Consider the following 24973-nt stretch of genomic DNA (forward strand, 5'->3'; position numbering starts at 1 on the left):
GAGGAAGGGCAGAATAAGCCCCTGGATAAACTGGTTAGAAAGACACAGCAAGTGTATCTAAGAAGGGATGAGGAAAAGATGAAGACAAAGGAGATGGCAGTGTTCTTACTGCTGCGGAGGGATAAACTGCAGGGCCAAGGGGGGCCCCAGGACAGAAAGGACGAGTTTTGCCACGAGGACAGGGCAAAGGGATTCCCTCCTCAGCAGGGGACAGTCTGCCCAGAGAGCATCTTGGAAAGAATCAGTGTACTATCTGCAGGGACACTGGAAGTGAAAATGTCTGCAGAAACAACTGGATCCTCAGGAGGATCAAGTCCAACGATGAATGGAGATGGATTGTTAGGGGTATCAGAGACACAGGACAGTACAGCCCTTGATAACATTTAGGGTGTGTCTGGACAGGAAGGAGGTGTTTCCTGATAGACACAGGGGCCTCTCATTCCACTTTGAATTTATCCCTGTGAAAAGCACCAATCATTTGTTTTTAAAATTTTAAAAGTTTAATAGTAATAAAATGGCTATAAAATAGCAATATAATTAGAGTAATAAAAATTTTGGGCAATTTGGATTAGGACAATATGAGACAACAGAAACTAAGAGTTACGGATGTCCAGGTGCCTTTTTCTGGGCAACATAAGCCCAAAAAAGGACACGTGTTAACAGAGGATTATCCCTTAAAAACAATAACCTGTTGCATATTCATACATCTCATACATGATGCATAAATTCCATTCAAACACAGGATTCTTTCTGGTCATCATCAACTTCTTCCTCTTAATCCTAATGGCATCTTCAAGCCTGAGCGAGGCAGGAAGAAGTTAGTTTCTTCTGATAAGACAGCAATAAATTCTCTAGCTCTGAAATATTTAGGTGTCCTGTGGTTGCTATCTGGTGTGATTACGTCATTCCTTTCTTAAAAAACTATTTCACGTACATAGTTTCTATTTTAACATTATGTTATAACCTAAACTATATTTAACACACTATTTAAAAAAATTAATACAGTATAACTTTCTAACGTAACACATATAACATTCATTTTAATACTTGCGAAAAGCCAATCATAAAATACACATTTTTCATAATCTCTAAAGGAAAAAATTGTCAAGAAGTTCCTTAATTATTCAGGGGATAAATGGAAGAGAGGTGGGAATGTGTTTCATTCTACCACGATTAGCACATACGGGGGTTAGGTTCTAAACGCAAGAATTTCTGTTTGTTCCTACTTCTAATTATAAATTACTTGGAAGGGATTTGCTGGCGACATTAGGAATACAAAATAACATTGTAAAAAGTGATACAGAAACTAGCCCTATTGTAAGTTTGTGTCAAATGTCTGAAAAGGTCTATGCTGCAGTAAACCTACAAGTGTGGGCAGTCCCAGGGAAATCTGGAAAATGAACTATGGAGCCTCTCCAAACTACTTTGAAGCAACCAGGATAAGTGGTGTCTAAAAAACAATATCCTTCTTTCAAGGCAGGGAGAGAAGGGATTGAGTCCTGCCTGTTATTGAGTCCCTGTTAAAAGCAGGTCTTTTAGAGCCATGCATGTCTGCATATAATACTCCTGTCCTGCCAGTTAAGAAACTGTATGAATGGACACCAGAAGGAAAGCAGAATTTTAAAGTGTTAGAAAAAAACCAAAAGGCAGATTAACTGAAGCTCCTGCTCTAGCCCTTCCCGACAGGGAAAAAGAATTTTAATTACTTGTGGCTGTTAAACAGGACCATACTAAAAGGATTCAGTATGGAACACAGTGGAACACTGCAGCTTCCTGCTTACTTTTTTAAGATGTTTGACCCAGTGGCGTGTAGGATAGCCTCATTGTCTGCAGAATTGTGCAACCATGACTTTAATGATAACTGAAACACAAAAACTGATGATAGGAGAATGTTTTATTATGAAATACTCACATCAAATTTAAGTTCTGTGAAGCAAAATTCCTCACTTGGTCTTTTCCATGGGTTCTGGCCCTTTTCAGCCTAAGCCAATAGAACTTTTGTCAGCTTCCTCCACAGTCAGCAGTTGGAACTCTGCTTCCACCTTACCCTGAAGGGATAATATGTCTGAGCCACAGCTGAATGCACTGCTTCACAAACCAGTCCGCTGACCACAGGTCCTGCCACAACTGGGTATTTTTCTCCCACTTCCACTTACAGATGGCTCAGAGCTTTCCATTCCGTTGGCTACAGAGTGTTACTTCATAGCCAGTGGAAACTGGCCTGGTAAGAAACTAAGTGTTTTGGAGACAAGGAACTGTATTTTAATGAACTCCCCAACTACTTGATTTGTCTGCCCCCTCCCACAATGGCACTGAGCAAAATTCACCATTGGGCACACACAGTGGTCCAGTAGCAGGGGTATCAGGAGTGAGTCCGTCCCTGGTCAGTTGGCACCCGTCTGACTTGGGCTGGCAGAGACCCCAGGACAGGCTTCTGCTGCTGTCCTGACTGGCTGATGGGGAACCATACGCTTCTTGCTTTGGAGTACAAGTGAGCAAGGAGAACATGATCTGGGGTGTTTCAGTGGGAACACCACATTCCTAAACAAAGACTAACAAAGCTCCCCTAATGGAACTTATATGAGAAGCTCAGAGGAATACCTGAAGTCAGACATCCCTGCAAGCCACAGCAGTTGGTTCTTCAGGGTAGACAAAGTGCTGGATCAGCAGTAGATGGAAGAAGTCTTCAGGATCCTGTAGTGTTATGTTGTGCTTTTGAAGTTATAGTTATGATAAGTTATACCTTGTACTTTGGATTGTTCCATTTCCGCCCCCCCCTTAAGTGTGTAATGATTCTGCCCGATTGTCTCCTCCTGCCCACTGTATGTTAGTTACCCTGTCTGCTCCCCAGTTACCCTGGCAACCTATGTATTCTTTCCTCATGTCCCTCTCTGGTACCCTGTCCATCACTCAGCAGCCCATCCTCTCCATCTGGAAACTTCTCTTTAGGGCATCGAGTGATTGGCTCAGGGGCCCTCCCCAGGATATCCCCTATTGATCCTCCAAAGGTGTCCTTCTCCCTTTCTCCATTCCCCCCTGGACCTCCATTGGTTGGTGGCAGGCTCCACCCCTGTTCCCACCTTCCTTTAAAAACCCTTGTCAGCCCTTCCCCAGTGTCTTTGGAGGTCTGGTCTCCCCTGGGTTTGTTATCTTACAATAAACCTGGTTTGTACCCATGACCAGAGTCCAGCTTTCTTTTTCTGCCTCTTGTGGCCCAAAGTCTCTGCAATTACATAGGCTTCGAGCCTTTAGTCACTCTCTCTGCGAACACTAAGCTGAGAGGGTGCCCCCCTGCTGGAGCTCGCGTGCCGGAACTTGTCCTGAAAAGATAAGCAGAAGCTTGTGGCCACACTGTAGAAGCTGGGTCACTGCTGCCCTTGTAAGTTGTGCATGAAGGACAGACTGCCATATCAAGGCAGAGGCAAAACACTGCTCTGCTCACAGTGCCAGCTCCCCACCTTACCATCAGGCGGTACTTGCTCCCACTGGGGTCTCTGAATTCCATGTCCTCTGGTTTGACTGAGATGCTCCATTTCTTTTTCTTCTTGAATTCCCTTTCCTCTCTCGTCATCTTCTTGATCTCTGAGTCTGATAAAGGGCCACCAGCCCCTCATGCACTTATTTTGGAAGATGGAGAATTGAGGTGTTGCATTCTTCTTGGCCATTTTGATGGTGCAATGCTCAGAGCTCTTGGCTGCCCACACCATATCAGGCAGCTTCAGCTTGATGGAGCCTGCAGGCACAAGGAAGAGGAGACTACATGGTAAAATTCTGAGGTCAGCCCAACACAACATTTGGCTGTCTCTGCCACACTACCAAGTGCCACGATGTCTTGGTTTAGGGCAAATTTGGGAGAAAACCTCCAAAAGGAGGCCCCTCCCCGCATCCAGGATGGGAAGGATTCCTCAGAGAGAAGTGGAAAGAACCTGTTTATTTAACAGGCAAAAGCACACAAAATGAACAACACCAGATGACACCACTCTGAAAAAGATGACAAATTCCAAAAGTCTCTCTCGGGGGTGGTCCCTCTGGTGCTGGGGCAGCTGCTGCAGCCACAGGGTGCAAACTCTTGGTGTTCCCAGGTCCCAGTCTGGAGCAGGGTCGAGATGGTCGAAAAAAGGAAAGGAGAAACTGTCCAGGAAGAAATTTGGACTGTTTAGCTAAACTAGCTAATGAGCAGAAGCAACAGCAAGCAGAAGCGAAGCAGAAGCAAGAGCAAGAGAGCAAAGTGAAAAGCAAAAGCAAAAAAGCCAAAGCAGCACAATGTACTGCCCCTCTCTGTGTCCCGCCAGGCTTGATAAAAAAACCCAAACAAAACTTTCACTCTTCAGAGCCAGTCTTAAAGGCACAGAACATACTATCCAGCATAAACAGAACACATGAATGGGGATACAAGCATCATAACATCACCCTAGGACACACGAGTAGGTCCCAGCTGCTGAAATTATCTAGTAGAACCCTGCACATGTACAGATGGTGCAATGTACATGTGCAGGGTTCTGCTGTACAGATGGAGAACCTGAAATTCTACATAAGAACCAGCTCAGGAGTTAAGAGACTAAGAGGCAGAAGCCCCAAGTCCCTACTTGTTTTTGATAAGGGCTGTTTGATGAGTTCATATGGTGAGTTATTTTTACCCTTTTATCATGTCCCACCCTGCTCTCCTCACATGTCCAAGCTCATCTTCCTCTCTAATTCCTGGAGATGTCAATTAAAATTATAAAATGATAATGCTTTAAAATTATAAATGCTTTAAAGGTTTCAAGTTTGTCTAAGGTCTGCAACAGCCTCAGTTCATCTCCCTGTTTGGCCTTGTGCCTCTGTTCTGCTCAGAATGAGTTCCTGTCCCACTTTGGCACTGAGCCGTTGCAACAAAACAATCTTACCACATCCTGATCTGTACTGGTAAAAGCAGACAAGGGACGTGAGTGTTCTCTGCTCATTTCCAAGTGAGACTGCATCTAGATACTGTGCCCAGTTTTGGATCCCCAGTACAAGAAAGATGTCAACTAGATAGTTTTTAGTGGCTGAGATAGTCAAGTCTGTAGTAGGTGCCACAGCAAGAGGGGTGAGAGGCACATATATGTTCAGCTCAGAGCAGAGAAGTCAAGAGAGAGATTTTACTGCATTCCTCACAGCCTAGAGGAAACTACAAAGCAGATGGAGCTAGATTCTTCTCAAAAATGGATAATGAAAGCACCTAAGGCAACAGACACAAAATGCTGCAAGTAAAAAACCTGAGAATTGTGAGAAAGGTACAGCCAGGAAAAGGGTCCAAGAAGGGTGCTAGGAATCCATCCTTGGAGATAATCAAAACCCCCCCAGAAATGTCCTGAGCAACTTAACCTACAGTGCATCCAGCCCTGCTTGGGGCAGGAGATTGCAATAGACCCTGCAGAAGCCCATTACTATCTAGAAATTCCTGAGATCATACTTGCCAGAAATAATTGACATTGTTAATGCTTTCTTCAGTGCCTCAGTTCTTCATGGCTAAACCACTGGAAGTGCCTCATGCAGTAAAGGTCTGAAATACACTACGAAACGTTGAAGTATAAGGAGTTTAGACGTGCCCAGGAGATAGTAGGGAAAAAGGGCTGCTTTCTAATAGGGAGGTTAACATTTGAAGAAGGGAGGAACAACTGAACACAGCGTTATAAGCTTGAGGATGGCAGCAGAAGTGGGAGAGAATCAGCAGTACTTGTGCTAGCATAAGCATAATGTGTGGGGAATCATCACTCTGTTTTGTCACCATGCCTTGCTGCATGCCCAGCTCAGCAGGTCTGATTACTAGGAAGTACCAGAGCATCCATGGAGTTCTGAGCCCCCAGCAATGGGGATGCTGCAACTCAAGTGCCAATAGTCTCACAAAGGTTGTCAATAGTCTCACACAGGTTGTTCCTGTACCCACAACATAAGGTCCTGGGAAAAATCCTTTTAGGCTCAGACTTTGAGATCTGCATATCTAAGTAAGAGCATGGAAAACAAGCAAGTTTATTGGAAAAGTTGTGAGGAAGCAGAACCTGGATGTCCTGTGACGTGACAGGTCCTGAAAAAATACACCAAAGCCCTGGGACAAGCATGCAAGCCCTACATGTCTGTGTAGGGGAGGTGCCTATCTCCAGGTTTTGTCTGTAGCTCAGGGGTGAAAAAACAGCCTAGATAACTGCTGAGCTGAAGAGTTTCATCTGATGGTCCTAGGGTCCCCTCTCAGAGAGTTGAACCCCAGGGAAATGCTCCAGCCAGGTAAGGGACAGGTCACCCCACTTCCAGCAGGTAACACCATACCTAGAAAGTCATTAGCTGAAATCCTGTCATAATCCCAGATCTGGAGAACCAGAACAACTGGTTCCTGAAACTCTGATTCATCCATGGAGAAGATAGTCCTTTTTCTTACAAATTATCTCCTCAGCTGGGAGATAATTGAAGCGGAAGATGAACCTCCAGTTGAAATTGCCTTCCCCAGTCAAGGAGTTAAAATGAACATCTGTCTTCTGTTTGTCATGGTCAAGACCTTTTATCCAGCTGCAAGGAAAGCTCAGTTACCCTCTAACCTTGTCATCCAGCCTCAAAGGCAGAGCAGAAGGATGGAAGCAATGAACCCCATGGAGTAGCAGGAAAGGGTCAAATCAGAGAAACAAGTGGACATCATCTCTGGGGTTACAGTTGGACATATAGAGGACTGGAGGGGGCATCTCACACCAAGGCAAGGAGGAGTAGAGGTTCAGAGGAGGAAAGTGAGTGTGTGGGCCATGGCAGGGAGCAGGGCAGCCAGGCTCCCATCAGACCTTTTCACAGAGATGTTGCTAGAAGGCTCTCCTGTTACTGGGTTGACATAATCAAGGACCACATCATCTGTGTTCCAGATAATCACATGGAGCTCATAACTGTGGAAATGACAGAGAGGTGAGACACATACCCTTGTCCCTGATACCTGGGAGGACAGATCAAGCCCTGAGCACAATGCCAGAGCAGCACGACTCAAAGCTTCCCAGCAGTGTGGTTCCCCCTGCTCCTCCCACCAAGCACAGCCCAGCAGTCTCACCACCAGGCATAAAACCCTTTCTGGACACTATAACCCTACAAGACAAACACACACAGCCAATACAGGTAGCTTTGCAAACCAAATCCCTGTTGCATGGGAAATCCACCCTGCTCTACTAAGCCACAGGAGCACAGAAAGGCTTAGGCAGGAAGGGATCTCTGCAGTCTCTGCTCCAAGCTTTTGCTGTAGCTTCACAGCAGGTTGATTGCTCAGAGCCTTGTCTGCATGAGTTTTAAGTATCACCAAGCATGGACATTCCATGGACATCTGGGTCAATCCATCCCTGTTCCAGGATAGCTTCACTGTCTCTGAGAAAATGTTTTCTCTATATTCAATTGGAGATTCCCTTGCTGCAATTAGTGTTCATTATCTCTTGTCCTTTTGGGTGCACGTCTGAGAATAATCTGGACCTTCTATCTCCAAAGAAACATGAGATTCTCAAAAACAGCAGATTTCCTTCTTCAACTGCACTTCTTCAAGGTCTCAAGGACATCTGTCCACTAGCCAGACTAACTATTCAGAGCCTGACCCGGACCCTAATCCCATCTCTTACAACTCCACTAACCCTCACCAAACGCCCATTATCCCACCCCTAACCCTTCCCCTTTGCCACTGTGCCCACCCCTTAATTCCACCCTTTACCATGACACCAGAACCAGAACTCACAAGTTTTAGGTTAGTAGTTTGAGACCTAACCCACTACACCACCACAGGTGTGCCGCACAGCGTCGGAGGGTCCTCAGAGGCGCAGCAGGGATGGAGCAGCATTCGCTGGTGCCTGGCATCACCCGCGCGTGTCCTGCTCGCCCCGGGCGCCGCTAATCCCATCACCCATCCCCCAACATGGGGAAATGCCACAGGAAATTGCTCGGAAAGCGTGGGATCGGTGCCGGAATCAGGCAGCGGAAGATAACGCCAAAGCTCAGGGTCTTTCCAGAGCACCTCACCAAAGATGGCAATTGGCCAGAAGTGGCTTCTGCCAGCACACAAGATGGAGCATAGGGCAGAAATCATGTGGTACAGGACAAAAAAATGGCGGCTGTGGAAGAAGTCACATGATACAGGACAAAAGATGGAATATAAGGGCAGTAGTCATGTGATACAGGTGAAAAGTCATGTGATACAGGGAAAATATAGCGAGCACTGGAAATGGTCATGTGATGTACGACAAAAGATAGCTACTAAGGATGGAGTTCACGTGAAACGGGACATGATGGCGGGTAAGGACGGAAGTCACATGAACACCAAAGAGTATGTGTGCAGCATCTTGCGCACGCGCTTTGGATAGGGGCAAATGGTGCCGGGGCAGGTCCTCGCTTCTCAGACAGGCGTTTTTTCCGCTGCCTGGACACGACTCCAGCGCCGATGCTGATCCAGCGCTTTCAATGGGATTTTCCATGGACTTTCCCGATTTGGGCACACGGGTTGTGGTGTCAACGGCACAGGCGGAGTCAGGCAGCTGCAGGGCCACCTGTGTCTCGGTCGCGCTGTGCTGCTTCTGACTCAAAGCCCCCAGCACCTTCCTGCACTTCTCTGTTCCCGCCCGGCCCGGGGAAATAGAGGAAAACACAAAAGCATCGAGCAAGAACAGTCAGTGGAACTACCTGAGTCACCCCCTGCCCGCAGGGCGACAGCTGCCTGCATCCGGGGGCAGCCAGCGGGAGGATGCAGCTGCTCTTTGCCAGAAGGTGAGAGGTGCGGCTGCCAGAACGGTAGGCAGGGTTTTCCCGGCAGGGAGAGCTGGTGGGAATTGCCGCTTCCCACAACTCTCAATGAGTGCTGGGTGGAGTCCAGACTCAGCCAGGTGGGAGGTGGGGTGCTGTTCACGTCCCCAGGAGCTGCTGAAATAACAACTTGCAGCAGTCTTGCTTGTCTGTGTGTGAAAACAGCTCTAATGCTGCAGCCGAATAGAATTTATATCAAATTTGTATCAAATGTGGGGTTTATGTCTGGGGCAGTCAGTTCCCTGAGTGTGAAAGTCCTTGACGTAGTAAACCAGCATAGTTTTTGAGTTCAAAGTGTTGTGTCCTTAAAATTCTTAGTAAAGTATTTTATGTTTAATGTTAAGTGGATTTGTTAGAGTAGCAGAAGTGTGGTGGGATAATCAACATTCTTTGTGTCAGAATTCATTTGTCTTCCTTTTTTCCCTTTTTTTTTCTTTCTAGATTGTAGATAAATGGGGAAAATATTTGGCATAAAGAAGTGAAATGCATCAGGAAAGCTCCATGTTCCCAAGGATTCCCTTGCTTTAGGGATGTGCAGCTACTGAACTGCACCAATAATTCCAGCTCCCACAGAAACCTTCCAAAGCTGGAAGAGACAGGGAAGAAAATTCCAAGAGTGGTGGGAAGTGCTTTTTCCCAGGTCTGGATAGCACTGAGGTTGGAATGACTTAAAAATATTCCTGCCCCTCTCCTTTGCCAGCCCAGGACTAAGTTGGTGTTCTCTGAGTGGCTGCAGTTCCCTGGATGTGGAGGAAGGAGGTCTCTGCTGGAGAGTGAGAGAAAGGTCCCTGCTGATTGCTGTGACCTCGGTGGGCAGAGCGCTCTGATCTTGGGAAGATGTGTTTGTAAGAATTGAATCAATCCTGCCTCTTTTTGAATGAGTTGTTTTAATGAGTCATCAGCAGGGACCACTTTTAGCCAGCTTTAGTTAAGTTTCTTTGTCACAGGTTTCTTTTTTTTGATCCTGAAATCACCAAAACCTAAAGTTTGCTGAATTAAGCCTGAAGTGCTTCAATGAACCAATCCTATGGAAACTGGGGATTGGATATCTGGGATCTTATGGCCATTCAAGGCTGTGTTGGATTTACCCCCTGATTTTGGTGCCAAGGTGAGAATAATCAAAATGTGAACCAGTTCTTGTGAAACTCAGCTTTCCAAAGCTTTATTCAGGATTAAAAAAATATGGGAATGCCCTTGGCAGAAAAGCACCTGCGAAGCAAAGCCAAAAATCTGCCTTATTATTATTCCTGCCCCACAACATACTTGTCTGTGAACAAGTGTGCGAAGTTCACAAGGCTATGTTAGGGCCTTGAAAAAGTCCAATGTGACAGGGTGTTGGCTGCTTTTATACAAAAGTAGGTATATTTGTGGTACTGTTAAGGAGTATGGTGCTTAATGATTCAGAGTACTGTTCCTGTGCATCCTCAGAGAAAGCATTCCACTCCCTCCTCTAAGTGTGTATCAGCTGCAGTTGCTGAAGGACTCCTTAGTAGATCACAGAGAAACTCAGGGAAGTAAGCAGCTACCATCTACTTTAAAAATCTCACCAGGCACCTCTGTTTGCTGAAGTGCCTGAAATTTCACTTGCAAAATAAAGTAGTACAAAAGCGGGGAAATATTATTCTGTTTGTGATTCTGCTAACATACCACATTGCTAGGCTGTTTGGAAAGGGATGCTGTTTCTCAATCATCTGTAATTTACTAGTGCTTTTCCTTAAATTCTCTGTAGATACAGTAGATAGAGTACTAGACTTTTTCTGTCAGTTACTGCAGCAGGAAACTGAGTGCATCAATTTTCTAGCATCAGTGCTCTTCAGCTGGCAGCTAGGGAAAATACCATCTTCTTTGGCACTTACCTTGTTTTTGCTTCCAAAGTAATCTGAGACTTAGTGATTAGAGGTCATAGGGTTAAAAATAAAGTTACTTATTTTTTTAAGTTAATCTGAACTTCCAAATTCAAAGTAGTTGTAAACATTTGTGTCTTTTCCCAAATGAATAGATTTCACCTGAGGGTAACTTACAAACTGTTTTGATTACACTGTAGCCCTACACATATGATTAATCCCTCATTACAGGATATTATGTCTACTCAGTGTTTTGCTGAATTATGACTTTTAAAAAATAAGTATCATTCATCATTTTACTAGTGAAATTTTCAAGAGTCAGAGCAACTTACAAAAATTTCTCACAGATGTCTGCAAATTTAGAAATTATATAACCAAATTATTGTAGCCTGTTGTCCTAGGGTGACATTATGATGCTTGTATCCCCATTCGTGAGTTCTGTTTATGTTGGATATTATGTTCTGTGCCTTCAAGACTGGCTCTGAAGATTGAATGTTTTGTTTTGGTTTTGCTATCAGCCGCTCCCCCATGGCTGGTGGGACACACAGACAGGGCAGTGCATGGTGCTGCTTTTGCTCTTCCTTCTGCTTTGCTCTTTTTGCTTCTGCTCATCAGTTAGTTTAGCTAAGCAGTCTGAATTTTTCCTGGACTGTTTTTACCTTTCCCTTTTTTGGACCAACTTGAACCTGCTCCAGACTGGGACCTGGGAACACCGAGAGTTTGCACCTTGTGGCTGCAGCAGCTGCCCCAGCACAGGAGGGACTGATAACAGAGCGACCACCCCCAAGAGAGACTTTCTGAAGTTGTAATCTTTTTCAGAGCGGTGACAGAGTGGTGTCACCTGGTATTGTTCATTCTGTGTGCTGGGGGTGCTGTGCCTGTTAAATAAACAGGTTCTTTCCACTTCTCCCCAAGGAATCCTTCCCGACCCGGTTGCGGGGAGGGGCCATGTGGGTTTTCTTTCTGCAGGGGCCTCCTTTTGGAGGTTTTCTCCCAATTTGCCCTAAACCAGGACACCTGTAGTGAATTTTATTGCTCTGTATCATAATAGTCTCAGGGCTCTTCCTCCCAGGGCAACTATGACATGCTTCTTCAAATGTTTGTCTAAAAGCCATTTACAGTTTTTCATCTCTAAGAGGTTTTCTGTTTAGTCATTATTAGAATCAGGCCATTCACAGCCATGTTTGGGTCTGTGTGCCGCCTTGCATCTGTCATAAATATAATTGGAAGGGTAGGTATAAAACTAGTCACAAAATCATATAGATATTGATACACACTGCAGTTTTCAAATCAAGAAAATATTTAATGCATTAAACAAGAATGATTCAAAATTGCAAATGAGCTTCAATCACTTTAATTATGATTTAATTGGAAAAGGGTTTTACCATCTGTACAAAAGCTTCAGCAACCACTATGTGTGTAAAACAAACAGAAAAGACTGATGAAGGTAAAAGGAGGAAGCCTGACCTGTGCTTCCCTATCCTGCTTGACTTTGTTTATGTAAGTCTTTGTGCAGTCTTTGTGCTGTCATCAGAATTTAAGTTTCCAAACTAGAACAAGTTGTTATAGCTCATTATGATGTACAAGTATATAATATCTTTCCTGCTCTCTGAGAATTTCAATGTCTGCTGCATCAATCAACTTGCCTGCACTTCAAGAATCGACAGGGTGTAAAAAGTAGTATAGGATTACTGATTTAGTTAAGAATCAGTCATCCTCCAGCCACTGGCTGCTGGCTGGAGGTGCTTTGCTTCATATGGCCTGCACCAAGCTAAAGACAGGTTTGTCACAAAACTGTTAGGTGCCCGATCATTAAACCTTATTATACTGAGGCAAAAAGATTTTTGGGATGATAAAAATAAGTATGAGGTAGGTATATGTTATTAGAGCCATTTAATAAAAAGATAAAAAAATGAAGAAGAATTTTCAATAAATTCTGTCTGATGTAATTACTGCAACATAAAGAAAGAAAGTACTTTGTCTCAAGGTATGTACTAAGTTCAGACCAATGAATGCCTCAGTGAATTAACTGAAGGTTGAATGAAAACCTAGTATGTAAGAAATTGGGGGGGGATGAAAGAAATATAGTTCTCATTTTCTGTGAAATTGAAATGCTGAGGAAATTTCATTTTTCAAACTTCATGACTTAGTGCCTCTAGGAGCTATGCTATCCTTACTGTCATAGAAGTTCTTCAAATTCATGTTCTCATCAGTCAGAGCATGAGTGGTTTTTTTCTGACCTATCCTGCCAAGCCACTGAAGCACAGCTTAGATATTAGCCATCGCATTCCTCTTTCATTAAGGACAGTTCAAGTTCATACATGCTCTCACACTATTATAAAAATAAATATGTACATTACTCCATGTCACTGGATCTAGGAGGCATAAGAGCAGTCATTGGTTCAATGAAAATGCTCGCCCTTTGACAAGTTCCTGCCAACAAAATGAAGGGAAACATGGTTTAACATTTTTTTATTTTTCTTCTTGCTTGGGTCCTTTGTAATGACTTCTGTGAAGGCTAATTTCTCCATGGAGAAATACTCTTAATACTCTGACTTAGGAGAAGTAAGTCTCTTGCTTTTGGACTAGACCAGTTTTTCTGGACTGTGAATGTCTTTCTGGGGAAGCTGCCTACAGCTCCCACTAACCTTTGTGCAAGGACAAGATCATTACCAACCTTTCCCCACTTCCACTTTACAAGCTGACTACAGTCTGACTACAGTATATGTGGCTTGTTCTCTGAGCAGCTTTGCATTTGCCAAGTAGTATCTCTGTCCTCAGTTATGGTTAGGCAAACTGTGATTGACAGAACAAAGGAAGAGTGTGTCTAACCCCTCTCTGAAGAGCAGCTATCCTGCTAATACAGAGCTAAGATGGTAGTTATGCATGGCCTCATTAAAATGTTGACATCACCTCACTGCTGTGAGACAGTAAGCAGAGCAGTAAGCATGCATTTCATATGTTAAACCATCAAGTTTCCATGAATTCGCTTCCCTGTGAAATACTTCTTTAAAGCCTGTGTCTCTCTGCTTCTTCTGCTGCTTTTAATCTCACTGACATGTGTGATAAGAACAGACATAATGAAAATAATGGCATGTCACTAGTGTTTCCTGGACTTATGGCCAAGAAACTGCCAAACATTGAGCAATGGCTAGATTTATTATGGTTTGTTTTATTTACATAAGCTCCACATAATTTTCAGGAATGTGCTGTGGCAGCCTTTGGCTTTAGACATTGCATATATTCAAATCTATTCAAGAATTTGAAAAGTATTCAGCCTCATTCTAGTTTGAATTATGACATTACCTGTCGCAGACATTTCTCCACAGAAATCCTTTCTTTCAGATTTCTGTGTTTTCGGGAGGCCAGAGGCCTCTGAAGACAAGGTAAACAATTATTATCAGCTGCTGGGGAATGCAACAGGGGCACCTATTTTGATTGGTGATTGGCTCATTTTCTATGTTTATAATTAAGGGCCAATCACCAGTGCAAGCCAGGGGACTGAGTCCTTGGCCACAGCTTTGTTGTGAATTATTTTCTATCTATTCTTAGCTAGCCTAGCTTCTCTGCAAACCTCTCTCTATATTCTATTTAGTATAGTCATAATGTATTATATCATATATTAATAAATCAAGCCTTCTGATTCAAGAAACAAGATTCACCGTCTCTCTCTCACCAGCTGCGCCCACTCAGGCGCGGTAATAATTACCAGTGTATTTAAGGAAGAATGACAAGCTACCTCAAGGGAAGTCCAGGGCTGTAACATTACGAATGCTGGAATTTCAGCCACTCTGCAGGAAGCTTGTACAGCAAATGCCATGCTTGGTGTGGTAAGAAGGATCTAGGTGCTGGCCTCAGCCTCCTGTGCTGAGAAAAGTCAGCACAAACTCCAGGGAAGACAATATAGTTCGGCAGAGACGAGCCATGTGCATGGAATGACCTTCAAGGTGTCAAGGGCTGCTCCTAGAAAAAAGGCAAAAAGGCCGAGTTGTAACTCAGTTTTTGTCGACTCAGCTTATGGATGCCTGTACTTCAGGCAAAAGGTTTTGTACCTGTCATGGTTTAAGCCCCAGACAACAGTCAAGCACTATGTAGCCACTCACTCACTCCCCCACAAGCAAGATCAGGGAGAGAATCAAATTGGAAAGGTAAAAGTCAGAAAACTTGTGAGTTGAGATAATGACAATTTATTAGAGAAAGCAAAAGCAAAGAAAAACAAGGAATTCATTTTTTCCCATGGGCAGGCAGGTGTTCAGCCATCAGCAAACACCATCACTCCAAATCTCTGCCTGGTTTCCTCCTTCTTGCTTCTTCCTTCTCCACTCTATATACTAAGTATGATGCCATATGGCCTAGAATATCCCTTTGGTCAGTTGGAGTCACTTTTCCTGGCTGTGTCTCCTCCCAGACTCCAATGCACCCCCAGCTTTATTGTCAGTGAGGCAGTATGAAAAGAAGAAAAGGCCTTGGCTTTGTGTAAGCCCTGCTCAGCAATAACAAAACCATCTTTTTTACCATTGCTATGTTCATCAAAATCCAAAACACAGCCCCATACCAGCCACTGTGAAGGAAACTTTCCTCCAGTTGAACCCAGTGCATAACCCAAACCTTGATTTTCCTAGTTTCTCACTGCACTTATAAAAACCCAATCTATCATGCATGCTTCTTCATCAGTACTGTTTCTTTCCCTAGATTTCTATGTAAATAAACAATTAGTCATGCTTGACAGGTGAGACATTAAATAAAAAGATAAGCCAGTCCAAATGAAGTGTTTGTGGAAAATACTGATGTGTCACTATCTATATACACTCCTCTCCCGTGAGGAATGCTGCCTAAGTCAAGGTAACTACTGCACCATAAAAAACCAAACACTGTAGTGATGAAGAAATCTTCAAGCCATGTTCCTGAGGCTCTGTCTGATTATACTAACTGGAACTACAGAATGAATGAAAATGCAATGTGGTTATTATCTGCCTGGCAGCAATGGCAGAAAGCAGTGGAGATGATATCACAGCCGGGCTGCTGCTGTTGAAGTGCTAGACTTGTACAAAAGAAAATTTGCTGATGAGCATTTAATTACAGGTAATTACAGGCAACTAAGTTTATCTGGTTGTATGTCCATTTACCATATTTGAAAAACAGGTATTAGAAAAAACTTCCTTGGGACTCCAATGCAGTTGGATCTCTAGACATGGAAAATGCTCAATATTAGTAGTGCTGGCATTGCAAATAATAATGGCATGGGACATGGTGTGCTGAGACCTCTACCCGACAGACTCCCTGCATTCAAATAAGGTGACAACTCTTCATTTTACGTAGATCAATTTTTCAAAACTATTCCTTGAAGTTACACTTTTTCTAGGGATTAGTTAAATGATGATTCTTGATGTGTTAGGTTATCTGAAATCTAGAGGTGATAAGGACACAGCTAGCAGGAACAATTGCCTGTACTTGCTAGATTTGGTTCCAAACAGATAATTGAAATTTCATTTATGTTCTAAGACAGCTATGCCAACTGGGAGTGCAATGAAAGTGATCGAGTATGTCTGTGACAACGCTTCTGGAACTAAGAGAACACCTGGTACCTCTAAAGTTTTGTGTGTGGGTGAGACTCAGTGTATATTGTCTGGGAAGAAGAGGTGGGTGCACAGGCTGAGCAGGAATCTCTGGCATGCTCCAGTTATGTGTGTAACTTTGACAATCAGGACAGGAGGGACTACCAGGCTCAGAATTAATATGTGAAGACTGAAAACTATTCCCAGTACAGGAGGAAAGATTCTGCTCTTTCTTACTGGTTTAGTTAACAATGCATCATTCCAACATGGAAAAACTTTTAAGAAAAAAATTTAAGAGAAGGAGTTTGAGAGTAGTTTCTGCAATGATATACTTCCTCAAATCACAGGAAAAAGGAGTGACTTGGGTTATCCTAATTAGGCCAAGATTATTTTTTCTTCTATGAAAAGTCTTTTTTCACTCAGACGTGAGAATGGACAAGACTGAATAGCTAACTAGTGGACAGCTGCCTCCCATGAGACCAAGTAACTGAAACTTATAATATAAAAATTATAAATACTAGAGTCCCAGGATCTATCATGGATCCCTGCCATCATCTCCTTTGCCTCTTTGGCTTCCACAGCATGATGACAATATTGGTAGAGAGAACTGGGTAATGTGATTTCTATTGATGCCTCCGGTTTTAGCTTTTATATTTTTCAGATTCTGTGCTGCTTTCATGTGTGGGTCTGGGCTTCATATTAGGGGATAGTAAACTCTCTTCACAGACTAGGTAGACAAAAAAATTCCTTCTCCAGCTGGGGACCCAACGACAGCCAATCCAAATTTCAGGCCCAAGAGCATAAACAACAGTGGACTGAAGAGAGAAAAACAAGAAGGATGGGACTTCATGGGCTATAGCTGTAATTGGACAATTAGCTCCAATATGCTAATGGACCAAAACTTATAAAAGAGTTAGATCCCATGACCAGTGGCCTATTTGGTGAGCATTTTGGGTCCATGTAAAAAATTAGCATATTTTTTAGAGTATCTATACTCTTTTGGACTTTATTACAGTAAAGCATTCAGAGAAAAATATTATTCCCTACATCACAACATTCCCTTAATTTTACATGTTTTTGTGCTTCTGAGTGACCTCCTTCTAGCCACATATGTTAATTCAATATAAAGAAATACAATCTGTCTATACTTATCTTACTGTCTCAGTCCATTATAAAAAAGGTCAGACGAGGGACATAACACCTTTGTTTCTAACAGACTTTCTCTGTTATGTGCTGAAGTCATTTGACTGCAGAATAAGCTGACTTTGTACTTTCCCACAGATGGTAAGAAATTAGAGGCCCTTCAGTATCAGTATTTTTATGCCCAAGTATTCTGTTTGGAATGACAGTGTTTAGAGGGCCTTTGGCTGCTGAAACTTCTGCTGAAAGCTTGGTTAATTCCAGCCTTCAATGAGTTACTGGCCAGAAATCTCCAACACTCCACTGAACCTGCTGCAACTTTTATGCAACCCTGTGGTTATGATGATCCACTCTGATGTACATTTTGTGTTCCTTGTGATCCATTTTCACCTGTTCTAGGTCTGCTGGGATTGGCTGGGATAGACACAGTAGCTGGTATGGGCTGTTTTGGATTTATGCTGGAAGCCCTGTTGACGAAACAGAGATTTTTCTCCCTATTGCTGCTCAGTGTTTATTCAGAGTCGAGGTCTTTTCTGCTCTTCACCCCACCAGCGAGCAGGCTGAGGAGGCACAAGGAGTTGGGTGGGGACACAACCAGAACACCTGACGCCAAATGACTCCAGGGATATTCCACAACATATGGCATATCATATCATATCATATCATATCATATCATATCATATCATATCATACTTAGCCTATAAAGTTGGGTGAAGAAGAAGGAAGGCAGGGGGAGAACATTTGGAAAGATGGCATTTTTTTCTCCAAGTCACTGTTACATATGATTGAGCCCTGCTGTTTTAGTGATTGGTAAACCTGACTGCCCATGGGAAGCAGCAAATTATTCCTTTTTTGTTTTCAAGTGTGCCTGGCTTTTGCTTTCTCTATCAAACTGTATTTATGTTGGCCCATGAGTTTTCTTAATTTACCCTTCTAATTATCTCTCCTGTCCTGTTGGGGAGGTGCAAGCAGCTGTGTGCAGCTGAGCTGCTGGCTGGGATTAAACTATGGCATATGGGCCAAAAGAGGCAAATGGATGTCTGAGAATAAATCTCTGGAAACTAGAGCGCCAGTGTATGGAACAGCCACACAATGAAAAGCCCGTGTTCATAAAAGAGACAGAGGAGTCCTGCAACTTTATTCAAAGAAAAGGAGAGAGTCTGATGGGACATATCCTCATGGGGTCTCTCACAAGGTTTTGGGAGTGCACCCCTCCTTTTATCCTAAACTCCCAGTCACATACTGCCCTCTTTCTTTCCCCAGTGGCAGAAGCACCAGGAAGGTACAGCTTTTTCCCAACTTCCTACCAGATGTTCCCCCTGGAACATGTATCATCAATTTCCCAAAAAAAAATCATAAGTTCACACTGTCTGGGTTCTGCAATAGTCTTGCGTGGACCCATTTCTCCCATTACCCTAAAGTTAACTGAGTCAAACTGTCTGGGTCCTGTAACAAACTTGCACCTCTTCAGGTTAGTAGAGGCATTAAGACCCAGTTTGAAGATATTAACACCCATTTCTCCTAAAGACCCCCGCCCATAGAGGCGTTTGTGAAGACATTAGCACCCACCTTTTGTATGACAAGGGAGGCTAAAGTCCTGTCTGAATATTACACAGCAGTTTTCTTTTTTCTGCTGTGTAAGACCTCTCAGTTTCCATAGCTTTCTTTACTAATGTTCCTAGTACTCATTCTATTCTACACTCCCTGACCCCCACTTATATCATAATGTATCTATATGAATGAAATTACCATGATGCAAACTTTTGATAAACTAATTAATAATCTGCTGACTTTTTGATTTCCCTATTGACATTTTACTGCTTTATTACACTTTTTTTTCTTTTGAAGAATAACTTTTTCAACTTTGAATTGGATATCTAGGAATAAAGAATAGCCTTGGAGATTGCTTCATTAAGGAGTTAATTAGTACTGTGCATTAAGGAGTTAATTAGTTCCGTGCTTTTCACAAATAATCTACATTTTCTTTCCCTCCCTGTGTGCTCTCATCACTCTGTATTCCTTACCCTACTGGTTGTTGATCTGTGGTGTAGGGGATAGAAATATGATTTACATATGAAGCTCATGCACCACTTTATGTTTAGCCATATGTTTCTAACAATGTTCGACAATGTATTTAATCTGCCGCAGTTGTCCTCTAATCTCATTGGTCTGAGCATCCCCACAAATGTAATAATCTGTGAAATGGTGAAGTCATATATAATCAAGGCTCTGGGCTGTGTAGAGGTGATGGTGGCAGGAAGCCCAAGACGTTTGGGTATTTAAAATTCATCTGGGGAGGATGTGAAGGCAATAGGGCCTTTGCTCCTCTGCCTGCCTGCAGCATGCTGACCGGGAGTGGCCTCACGGCTCACCACCTGTGTCTCAAGGCTAGCTCCTTTTTGTCCCTTTTGTACCAGAGCACAGTAAAGAAAAGTCAGACTTTTGAGAAACTTACAGAAAAATGTACCCAAAAGGTTGTGTGGAAGCATAGCCCCAAGACGGAGGATTTAGCCATAGGAGTGTAATATATGTTAGAAATAATTCATGCTATAAAAGAATGCATTTTATAAAGATTGTGAAATCCAAGCAAGTCTGACCACAAGCAGCCTGAGAGGCAGACTGTCTATTCAAGCTCTGAAATTCCTGAAGGTGGATAACGATCAGCTTATTTAGCTTATGAATAGACGCACCCAGCGTGATGATCACCGGCATCTTCAGCCATCAGAAGACGCCTAAGAGCAACATCACCCTGTTGATAACATTGATCAAGATAGCTGAAGTCCTCAGAAAGATAAATCTGAACAGGTGACTTCCTGGGGATTCGATCAACGCTGGCTGTCAACCAGGAAACGGCGACTGTCCAGCTCTGCACAGTCAAAGAACCAACTATGAATATGCAGATTACAAAAGAAACTTGGACTCTTCGCCTCGGGCACAATGAACTGTATAAAGCATCCCCGCTAAAAGTGGCACTCATGAACGAGGGGGGATCTGATGCGATAGAAGTCGGATCCAGGTTTACCCAGCGCTGAACCCGGGCTCGACGCTGTCTCTTTGTCTGTGGTGGTTTTGAGGACCGTATTTTGGTCATGGAAAAAGATAAATAAATCTTTTCACATTTTTGATAATTTGGCTTTTGATTGATCATTTATAACAGGAGGATGTTCATGTGAGGCTGGTGGCAGCTCCCACATCTGCCAGATAGCAGCGTCTTCACGAGCTCACATCTGCTTTTCCATGGCGCTTTGTAGAACTTTTCCAGAGCTGTGGACTATTAAATCTCAAAAGACCTGAAATTGAGTGAGGCGACTGGGTAGAAGTGAGAGGGCAGTAAAACGTCCAGCTGTCTGGCAGCTCACCGTGGGGGATGATAGTCCCAGCACAAGCTGACGAGGGTGGTAATTTTGTCCTCAAGCCACTTTTTCCATGCTAAAGAATGCTGTTTTTTGAGGTGAAATGTTATAAATGATCAAATCGATAGCCAAATTATTAAAAATTTAACAACAATTTATTAGGTCAATTACAAAAACAGAATTTCAAGCAACCACCACCACAATCAAGACAGTGGCAGTACTGGGTACGGGCGCTGGGTGAGACCAGAGGTTCATCCAACAGAGTGACAGTGTCCCCTCTAAGGTTCACACCAAGTGTTTCCAGCATCCAGCTTATATACAGTTTATTCTGCCTGAGGCACAGATGACCACATCTTTCTATTCACTTCTTCGAATGTAAATCCACTTCCATACATATGGTGAAATAGACAAAGACAGGCCCCAGTTTGCAGACAGAAGTCTAGGTACACAGGGGAAGTTTGCTTTCACATGTAATAAGTTGGTATCGGTCCCTGAGTACCCAGATGCAATCAGGATGGGTCTGAATCTTGTGAGATTCCTGGGACACAGCAATTAATCATGGGCCAGGGAGGCTCCTGATGTTATCTCCCAGGTGCAGGAGTCGAGGAAATCATCACTGATGGTCCAGGAAGGCTTCATTCAGACGATAAACGGGTCTGATGCTATCTTGACATTGCCAGGAATTAGTTATAATCTGAATAGAGCTTTATTCCTGGCTGGGAGGTTAAAACATTATTTCTACTATATTTTATACCTACATGTATCTGTTTATACAGCATGCATTAACTACATTACATATAACATAAATGATGCTTTGAAAAGCTTCCCAGGACAGTGCTCCGCAGCTGTCTGCCTGAGAAGGAGGAGGTGAGCGGCGGTGTGGGAAGGGAAGGGAAGGGAAGGGAAGGGAAGGGAAGGGAAGGGAAGGGAAGGGAAGGGAAGGGAAGGGAAGGGAAGGGGCAGAAAGCAGTGCGGGGGTGTGCATGTGAGGCTGGGATGAGGAGCAGGAAGGCACTTCCAGTTGGGAGAGATGGACAGTCATGAGTCTCACAGCAAGGTTAGCTATTTGGCAAAGCCCTGAGTTTTGGTTCAGGAATGTATGTTTTCCTGTAAAGCGGTTTATTGCTTTCTGAGTGAAAGGTATATTGCTGTTCCCAGAATTGTAAAGCTGCGCCTGTCCCTCAGTAAAGGCGTTGCTCGGTAGTTGCTGCTCTGAAATGATGGCTGGCTCCAGGTGGCTTTGCCAGAGAGAAGGCTGTGATAGATGAGTAATGCAATGATTGACTCTCACAATTAACAGACATATATCATGAATATATGTTAAGAAAAGTTTTATAGATTTATAGTTATTTTTTACCCCCTGCATTGTAATCAAGGGACAGCCAAGGTTGGGACATCTGGGAGGGTTGGCTTGTCACTATGGCGACATCTGACCTCCAGTCAGGATTTGAGGAAGTAAACTCCACCACTGGACAGTGAAGGAGTCGATGGACAGAATTTTGGGAGGGGCTACAGGGTTAAAAGGCAAAACTTCCATTGAGTGGGTGAGCACAGGGTGGGGAAAATCCTTTGCTCCCGGCGCTGTAACATTCTCTCTGTTCAGTCTTCTTTTGTATTTTTGATAAGGTTTAATAAACCTTTCTAAATTTATGAAAAGTTAGTAGCTATTTCTCACAAGGCTGATAAAGCAATTTAATGGGCTGGGTGTGAGCAGAAACCTGAGGTAAGCCTTGTGGCTGGGGCAAGCAAATAGTGCATTTTGGGGGTTGCTAAAAAGCATCTGAGACAAGGCCAGCATGAATTAATCCTAAAGATGCTCAACTCTGCCCAGTACTCAGATGGGGTTTGAGATGCCTCTGCTTTGCTGCTGGATGCATCAAGTCTTTTTATTCAGAGTATTCAAGACATGCAGCAGTAATTGATTGAACTGGAGAAGCCAGAGCTGTGGCTATTGCTAGGGGAATAACTCCTATTATACAGGAAGTAAGCACTGCACCAGTACAACGTGAAAAGTTAAATGTGGGGTTGCACAGAAGCGTAAGCCTGAGCCCTGCTGACTCCAAAAGGGCAGGTGGCACATCCCTCTGTGCTGGACAAATCACTACTGGAGAAGCGTCTACGCTGGTATAATTAAAATAAAGTGGTTTTTTTCTACCCCTGGGTGCAGCTATGCTTTCCTACTTCTAGCAGGTTTTGCAAAGGAATGGTATGCAGCCTTCTACATGTGACAGTGTCACTACGGTGTTGGTAAAATAAAAAATAAATTAAAAAAAATTTAAAGTGTTATTTTCTGGTTTTCTGGACCTGACTAGATCAAAATTGACAATTTTATTGAAATCCGCAAGAAAAGGGCACCAAGAAAAGCTATAATCAGCAGCTTTCATTTGCAGCAGCTGGTGACTCCAGCTATCTCTTGCTGCATTCCCTGTACCCAGCGTGGCAGCCCGCACAGCCTGCAGAAGCAAACCCTCCCTCCTCGCCCGTCTGGCTGAGGTGTTGCTGTGCTTAGCAGCTTCTATCAGGGCATCGCAGCAGGTGCTTGCAGTCCCAACCGAGAGGATGATGGGGAGAGCTGTACCTTTAACTGAAAAGAGATGTGCATTGCTCCACTGCAGTCCTCCGTAGTAGCTTCAGAGTGAGCAAACCTCAGTGCAGAGCCTGGGGCTCAGTGCATGAGAGCAGAGTTCTGCTCAGAGCACTGTGCAACCAGTCATATCAACTTTGTAAAGGACTCACTTTTTAATTTTATTGTTATTCTTGAAATTTGTAAGAGAGAAGAGTCTTTCTATCTGTCGGAACCATGAGTGGCTGTTCAAGGAGATGCAAGCATGGGATTGTCAAATTTGCCCAGACTGTTTTTAAACTCATCACAGGCACTCTCAGCAAAGGTAAGGGAAACAGTTTATACTGTTCCTCTGTTCTGTTATGTCTGTAGGATGAATTTTGTAGGCTTTTGGGAGGTTTCCAATAAGGTTTATTGTTTGTCTCTTCAGAGGTGTTCTGGTTTAATTCTGGGAATTGGATGTTCTGAAAGAAGTTGCTGTGTGCAATGAAGATTGGAGTTATGCTGAAAGCCTTATGTAATTGTTTCTACCATGTGTAGTTTGTAACCTGTGTTTATCAATCTGTCCTGGCCAGCAACTATAGTGAGTTATTCCAATGTGTTCAGAGAAGTGTTTGTGAAAACAATTGATGTGCAGCCTAAAAAACTGAAAGAGTTCCTAACTGTCAGTAACTTGTATTTCTCTGTGTCATTTTATGCTTTACTGTCTCTGCTAATTTGAAGGATGTGTATACCTTGCTTCAAAATCTAGGTCATTGCTTACTGCATACATTTGAAATGCCTTTTGCTTGTTTCAGTTTTGCTTGTCACTTACACCCCTTGTGCTTTCTCATGTGAAAGTGAAGCAGTACCAAACTTATTTATGCTGTCCTCTTTAATAAAATGAAACAACAAACAACATAAACTCTCTCTTCTTCTTTGTAGTTTAGTAGTTCCTCTGTTGGTGCCCTCAAGTAAGTTATGTTCTTTTTGTTGGCCATTCCTCTCGTCACACTTCTTGGTACACCTCTGGCAGCTATGTGAGTATCGGTGATCTCTGTGGAAACTCCTGACAACTATAAATATTATAACTATAACTATAACTATAAATAATACTATACTTGAATGCTGCTCACCTGTTGAAATGTGGTCAGTTCTTATGCGAAGGTCAGACTTCTCCAAGTTTTGTGTGTTTGGTTGGAGGCAGGGGTAGTTTTGGGAACTGACAATAGGCTTTGAACTAAATTATTAGCAGAGATATTTGTATAAGGCTGAAGAGTCTCAGTTATGATGCAGTTTTTTAAAATACAAAATCAAGCTCTTTTTCATATAGTCATATTTAAAGAACAAAAAAAGAAACACTTATTTTTCATATAAGTTTAGAATTCTTGGACATGTGTGGCTGTGTTGGCTGTTTGGAGCATGCAGATACTCTACTATGAATTTTAATGTTTAAGTGATTTCTTAGGATAAACTAAGGCAGGCTTAGGTAACTTTCAAACAAGTAAATGTAAAAGTGCCATGAACTGTTAAGAGCCGTTTACTTTTGCAGAAACTGGGAAAATTTATTCAATCGTTTTCTGTAGAAAAGAAATGTAGCTCTTAGACAGCTTTCTCATATTAACATTACTCGCTTGCAAAAGAAATCTGCACCAGAAAAATGTCTGTCACATTAAGAATACTAGACAGGTTGGTTGCTTTTAAAATCAAGGCTGGTTTAAAATTACATCTGTGTGTATGTAATTCTTTTTCTTCCACTTTCCTCTGTATCAT

At 43.1% G+C, this 24973-nt stretch overlaps 1 long non-coding RNA gene across 1 annotated transcript; it reads left to right on the forward strand.

Annotated features, from left to right (window-relative positions):
- Positions 1-8384: 8384 nt before the first annotated feature.
- On the forward strand, positions 8385-24593 carry LOC131564817 (uncharacterized). The gene is made up of 4 exons (XR_009275408.1): positions 8385-8730; positions 9208-9874; positions 23430-23546; positions 23652-24593. It is a non-coding gene; the product is annotated as an uncharacterized LOC131564817 (long non-coding RNA).
- Positions 24594-24973: the final 380 nt, after the last annotated feature.

Source organism: Ammospiza caudacuta, chromosome 16, assembly GCF_027887145.1.
Source record: "Ammospiza caudacuta isolate bAmmCau1 chromosome 16, bAmmCau1.pri, whole genome shotgun sequence".
In the NCBI taxonomy this organism is placed as follows: domain Eukaryota; kingdom Metazoa; phylum Chordata; class Aves; order Passeriformes; family Passerellidae; genus Ammospiza; species Ammospiza caudacuta.